This window comes from Electrona antarctica, assembly GCF_951216825.1.
Source record: "Electrona antarctica genome assembly, chromosome: 4".
NCBI lineage: Eukaryota > Metazoa > Chordata > Actinopteri > Myctophiformes > Myctophidae > Electrona > Electrona antarctica.
In genome coordinates this window covers 18,495,486-18,502,954 of record NC_136809.1, presented here as the reverse complement: position 1 = coordinate 18,502,954, position 7,469 = coordinate 18,495,486, and positions in this window count along the sequence as shown.

Sequence of the window (7,469 nt, the reverse complement as noted above, 5' to 3'; positions counted from 1 at the left end):
AACAGAATTAAGGTTTCCGATCCACGCTCTGTGTCAAAGTGTCCCTGAGTAAGAAACCACTAGACTTGGATGCTGTATTAGCCTAATACTATTCACTGCTCTAATAGTTATAGGAACTTATGAATGCAAAAGACAATTTTTGTGCCGTGTGTGCAAATATACAGTAACAAAGACAGGGAAAGGGTCAGAGACAACTTCTAAGCTCTATGTTGAACTATGCTACTACATGAGGCCAAAGCTGTGAGCTTGTAGATTTTCTTTTTGCCTTACAATTATATTGACTCAAGTGAATAAGTAGGTGAATGACTAGTTTCTGGTGTCAGGAACTACTACGACTGATGCTCACGCAGCACAGTAAACTTCGTGAACAGTGAACATCGACATCAAGCTAAACTCATGGCCACTTTCTCTACAAACAGTGAGTCACTTATTATTCATCCTCAGAAGAAATTTCCTAAAAGTAATCAATACAATTATTGTCATTTAAGTGTACACAGCTACCTGGCCCGGAAGCAACATCACATCTGGGGACCTGGCAGTACTCCCAGCGGTCCCCCTAATCCCTAATCAATAAAATCAATCATTGTCATGAATTTAAGTGGTCAAAGCTACCTTGCCCAGAAGCAACATCACATGTGGGGATCTGGCAGTACTCCCATCGTTTCTGTGAGTTAGTGGTGTAGCACCATGGCATCCTCTCATTGTCTGGATTACGGCAGTAGTTGTTGTTCAGGCCTCTGACAAAAATATGTATGTATATAAATTAGTATGTAAACAGACAGACAGACAGACAGACAGACAGACAGACAGACAGACAGACAGACAGACAGACAGCTAGATCGATGAATCTACTGTATAGAATCTACTGTATAGAATCTACTGTATAGAATCTACTGTATGGATCGATGGATGGATCGATGGATAGATAGATAGATACTGTAGATATTTGCCTGGGTGCTCTTACTTGTTTGGGTGGTTTCCGGGCGTACGGGTGTGTTTGTGAGGTCTCTGGGCTGACCATCTCTGACAGGTTTTGCCAGAGAACGTCCTAGCAACCTCTCCCCGATAGTTCCTGCCGTCGCCAGTGTAACAGGTCAGCTCCGGGGCGATGGTAGGTGGCTCTGATTCTGAGGATAGGAAGGAGCAGAGAACAGAGAATACAAGGATCACTGTTTTGGTAGAGAGGCCTTCTGGGAAACATAAGTTCCCCACTTCACGCCCTGGCCAAAGTCCATGCGTGGAAGTACAACTCTAAGGTATATTAATGACATAGTTCAATGTTGAAAATGAGTGGTATTCTTCTATAACCCTCTAACCCTGTATATAAATTGTATGTGTTATTATACTACTACATTATGTATTAGTATTATAGACAGGCAGACAGATTGTGCTTTTATAGATAAGATAGAGGGGCAATGACTGTTTGGAATGTGGTTCCCTTGGTGCAATATCATTCACAACACTCACAAGTTTGAAGTTGATTGGTTGGGAGGTCCTTGAAGGGAGAGGTAAACTCTCTCTATCACACACACACACACACACACACACACACACACACACACACACACACACACACACACACACACACACACACACACACACACACACACACACACACACACACACACACACACACACACACACACACAGAGATCAATCCAAACCTAAAGTGTAGTTTGTCTTTTACCTGAGCAGGTGAGTCCAACAGTCGTGTCATTTGAGCAGGTGTTTCTAGTTGAGTTTGAGGTTCCACAGTCCAGGAGAACAGACTCACTGCCTTCACACTGGAACTCTTTGGTCCACATTGAAGCATTTACTTCTCCATAGAACACCCCCTGGAGGACTGAAGGTGCCCCACAGCCAAGCTGCCTACAGGCCACCTCTGCATCCTGCTGGTCAAAGTCACCTTCACACACTGAGACCCACGACTGATGAGACTTCACCTCCACTCTGCCTGAACACTCACTGGTCCCATTCACCAACCTCACTGACTCTGCAGACCCATGCAACCTAGGCTCTGCGGAGAGAGAGAGAGAGAGAGAGAGAGAGAGAGAGAGAGAGTTTCATCGTCATTGGTTGGTTCCTTCCAGCAACCTGAGTTGAGACTCAAACATTTGAGGCAATACCTATCATTTTAAGTTGCACATTTGTTTACCTGTTGTATGGTGTGTCGATTGAACCTGCAGAGCTGAGGAGGGAAAAAAAATACATGGGTTTCACGTTTTCAACAGAGGACCCTACCAGTACATTGGTTGCTTAATTAACTGTCGAACTACAGGAGAGAATGTCCTTTGTTTCTTCTGTTTTCTGCTCACATTCACAGGGAATGAGCAATTGTATGATTTCTATACTATTCAGACATTTTGGATTGCACACTGGATCGAGAGAGAGAGAGAGAGGGGGGGGGGGGGGGGGGGTGTTGGTAGGGGATTGCATCAGGAGACGGTATAAAGGTCAACTCCATCAGGGTTCTGTGTGAACTCTGCAAAAACAAACAAAAGTGAACAAATATGAGACATTATCAAGAGGTAGTATATCAACAGTGACTAGGACAAAAATCAGTCCTTATTTTATAGATGCCTGTAGTTACTACAGTAAACATATGTGATTGTCTGAAGCATACCACATACCACCACTTTGGGGTGGCTTAGTGCAGCAGTTCTCAAACCTTTTTGAGAAGATTTTTGAGGGGCGCTAGCCCCTCCTATGCCCAGCTTTGAGTGTTTGTGTAAACACAAACATTGAAGACAAAAGTGTGTAAACACAAACATCAATGTTTGTCTTTTGTCTTTTGCATCCTCACAAAAGTGAGGATGCAAATTGTGATTGGCCGGCGTGATTGGGTGGGAGATGTGCCATTGGTTGAGAATGAGATGATGTATGATGACATATGATGATAAGAGCGGCCCTCACTGCACACAGGATATATATATTTATATATACTGTATACCTCCTGGTTCAATATCTTAAAACCGTCGTTGTTTTGATGAATATCGAAAGCATATTTTTCACGTTTGTTAGAGACGAGAGTCTGCAATACCGGGGTTGTGCAGCCAACGGCTGATGTAACAGCATTAAGGAGAACTTTTATCTTGTTTGCCAGGCAACTATTCCACAATCTCTGATATAAATCTCTGGTATAAACAGTCTGGAACTACACCTCCCAAAATCCGAGTAAGGAAGCTGGCATTTCCGTTCACGAAAATATATTTTAAAATATCTTTACAATTATTTTTATATAAATTTCTGCTAAGCAGCAAGTTAGATATGCTTATGATTTTGATGTATATTAGGTTAGGATACATTTGCGCGACTGTAAAGGCGTAACGCGGAAGTGGACCAGAGCTAAAGCCAGTGTGTAGCGGCATCACTCACCTGGTACTATGTCCAGCTCCACCTCCAGAGCCAGGTGGCCCTGCTGGTCTCTGATCTTAAAGAGACCGGCGTCAGACAGCTGGACGTCGTTGATCCTGAGCTGCAGCAGGCCGGGCGCCGTGATCCTCGAGATCCTGCCCGCAAACGCCCGCTCCCATCCAGACGCCATCCTGCCTCTCTCCATCAGTGGCACCTCTGGGCCTCGGGGCGTATGATGGCTGAAATGGGTGTAGCTCATGTCCAACAGCGCAGGGTCCATTTCAAGGGTGAGGTTGAAATCCTCGCCATTCAATTTGTGAAAATATAGGCGTGGCGCTGTGTACGAGATGGTATAGAGATTATACATTAATATAACTAATTTCACTGTGAAATAAAGTCAAATAAAGTCATGAAACAGAATATCAAAGGATCAAGTTCCTTACAAGCCAGGAGCATTTATTTTGTACGATTAATTTGCATCTTAAAAACAATTTTGAATATTGTTGAAACAATTTTACAACACAAATCTTGCGTGTGTGTGTGTGTGCGTGTGTGTGTGTGCGCGTGTGTGTATGTGCGTGCGTGTGCGTGGGGGACCAAATATTTGCAGTTATCCAAACACATATTAATTTGGGGGTCCTTGACATGAAGTAAATTCATCACAAAACAGGACCTTTATTTGCTAATGGAATCCTAACCTGCGACTATCATCTTTGTTCTGTGAGCACGTTCCCGGTTCTTGTCCCTTATGGTGTAGTAGCCATCGTGCTCCTGCGTGAGGCGCTCTATCATCCACTCGCCGTCCACCAGCCTTCCCCTGCGTCCCCCGACGGCTTGCGGGTCGCTAGTGCGATTCCACAGTAGCACCGGCGGCTCATCGGAGTAGAATTGAGGGGTGAATTCCAGGGTGTGCGCATGGCGAGAAGGTGTGCTCAGTGAGAAGTTGTAGGTGTTTCCATACAGTACGTTCACTTGAGTTGCACAATCTACACACCCACACCCGCACGCATACGTGTACACACACCCACCCACACACACACACACACACACACACACAGTTGTAACATTTTCAGTTGTCGTTTGTGTGTAAAGCCTATAGTTTCCATTTTTATTTAGGTTTAGAAGGGGATTGATCTAGGTTGGATAATGACAACAAAGATGCTTGGGCTGTCAGGAACTTGCAAAAATAATAACTAGAACTGCATTCTGTCGAGTGCCTACTTGCTTGTTGCACACAAGTAGGCCATAAGGCCATAAATGGCCTACTAGTGCGCAAGCAGAGCCTGCAAGTGCTGTAGACCGCTATAAACTTTCAAATCTTAGTCTCACATATTGAATTATTAGATTTACCTATTTGCTTGGTACCTTGCTTCTGAAGGAAAAAAAGTAGTATTTTTAAGTATGGTAAAATCATCGTTACGTCACCGTCAACTATACCCTGGCATTGGTACATATATTCATCACGTCATATGCTCATATGTCCATATATGTGTACATGTCTATATGTATGTATATGTAGTTTTCTGAGTGGTTGGTACGTATAATGTGATCGGCTGGGTGGTTTGATGCGTATGTACTTGACACTGAAACGTATCATCATTACGTCACCATCGTCAACCAATTATACCCTGGCATTGGTACATAATCTTCATCACGATTCACGGAAAACATACCTGCACGGTCAGCTTGCGCAAGTAATGATGATAATAATAATAATAAAAAAGCCTTTTATTTCAACATATAGGACAGACAATCAGGACAGACAACGACCGAAACGTTAATGTTGGAAAACCTCAACAGACTATTCATGGAGTATAGGCCTATTGATAAATCAAATCAGTCTTTATTTATATAACACATTTCACAAAACCATAGTTGACCAAAGTGAAACATGGCAATTACATTAAAGCAGAAAAACAAGAAACATAGCATAGAAGAAACATAACCTTTGAGATCATTCTGATATTCTGATAGAAAAAGGGTGAGTTTTAACTATAGGGACTTAAGAATCTTAATGGATTGAGCAGATCATTCTATATGTGGACGGGGGGGTTCACAACAACTTGTTGTGAGCTTGTAGATCGGCTATTTGGAAGAAAACGTAGGGGGGGCAGCATAGTACAGACACCTGGGGAACTCCCAGTAACAAAGTATGTAGGGTTAGTAGGGTAAGGCTGCACAGCCTTTTGCTAGATGGTGTGCATGTGTGTGGGTGGATGGATGAGTGCTCAAGTGGTCAGCGACCTCAGCTCACTGCTGTATGGCCATGAAACAAATTATGCACTTGTTGTCCTATATGCACCACCTGTCACCTACCTTTGAGGTGTGCATCGGCTATTTTTCCAAAAACTATTTCAGTTAACACATTTTTGTACTTTATTATTTGAAGATTTTGAAGATTAAGTCATATGGCAGGAAAGTCTATGGGTTTTTTAATGTTTGTTTAGAGCACTTACGTAAATCAGCCATGTCTATGTAGCCTACTTTAATTTTGGTGTAAGGCATGACGACGCAAGACGCCATATGGACAAAATAAATACATCTTGTGCCCCTCACTTCACACAAATGTGTTTCTTTTATTAGTGTGGTTGCCCAACCAGACTATAGTTATTGTCAAACTTTATTATTCTTCTGGAGTAACCTACCTAACTTCCGCTGTGATTGGCCGAGCTTTGCATAACGTTTGTAGTAGCTAATTGGCTGTTGTTGGTTACGTAACCAATCTATGTTTTACAATCGTTTATAAAGACATACATTCCATTGCAGGGGCAGAGGACCAAACTATTCAAGCGTTATAATAATTTTCAAATTACTTTTCAAGAGAATCAAGGAGTCAAGGAAAATTGGACAGAGGTTGTAGCAAAGGGTCAAAAGACAAATTATTCAAGGGGAGGGGCCTATGTAAGCGACTGTGGCAACCACACTTTTCTAGTTTGCATTATTCTAGTTTTTAGCCCCTCCTATGTCCAGATTTAGGGTGTAAAAACAAACATTGTCCTAAGTTCCTAACACAAACATTGAATGCCATTGACAATGACCATTTTTGAGTGTTTGTGTAAACACAAACATTGAAGACAAAAGTGAGGACACAAATTGTGATTGGCCGAAATGGGATGATGTATGATGATAAGAGCGCCTCTCACTTCACACGGGTGACGGGTGTGATTTTTGTTATTCTGTTAGTTTTCAGTCAACTTTAATACCCCTGGATTGAAGCGTCTAGCAAGCTCACCTCTGACCTTCAGTATCAGGACAGCCGTCATGACGCCGTCCAACAGGACAGAATACTTTCCGTCGTCTTGCTCCGTCACGTCGCGTACGACGAATGTATGATCATAGAACGCGTGGTGTGGGTCCAACACCTGCAGGGGGGACAACACAAACATGTCAGTTAATACATACATACATACATACATACATACATACATACATACATACATACATACATACATACATTATGTATGTATGTATGTATGTATGTATGTATGATACATACATACATACATACATACATACATACATACATACATACATACATACATACATACATACATACATACATACATACATATGTATACATTCAATGTGCCCCTGAGCAAGGCCCCTGTGGATCAGTCTAATAATTATTATTATTATATTAGGATATGGACTGTCATAAATGTAGGTTGTGCACATGATGCAACAACAATGTAGGAGGGCTGGGCCCCTGAATTATCCCGCAAAGGTTTGAAAGACAATCTTTTCCAATCAGAACTTAATCTGAAAAAAGCTGATCTTTTACTCACCACTCCATTTTCAGACACTTGTATCCTCTGGCTTTCAGGTCGACTTGAAGAGAAGAACATGGTCAGATTGTAGGGTTTGATTCCCATGTCCAACCATTCTGTAGTGGAATTACGCCCATAGCATGGAAGTCTTGTTATTCCATATGAGCCTGAGAAACAAGAGACATGTCAAAGGTCAGATAATTGATTAAACTACATCGGCGTAACAAGGGTGGGAGAAGTGACAGTAGCAGTGGTTCTCAACCTGTGGGTCGGGACCATAGAGTATAGAGAAGGATAGAGACTGATCTGGCGCGAAGCTCCGCCCCCTCCGCTATTCATGTCAGTGGA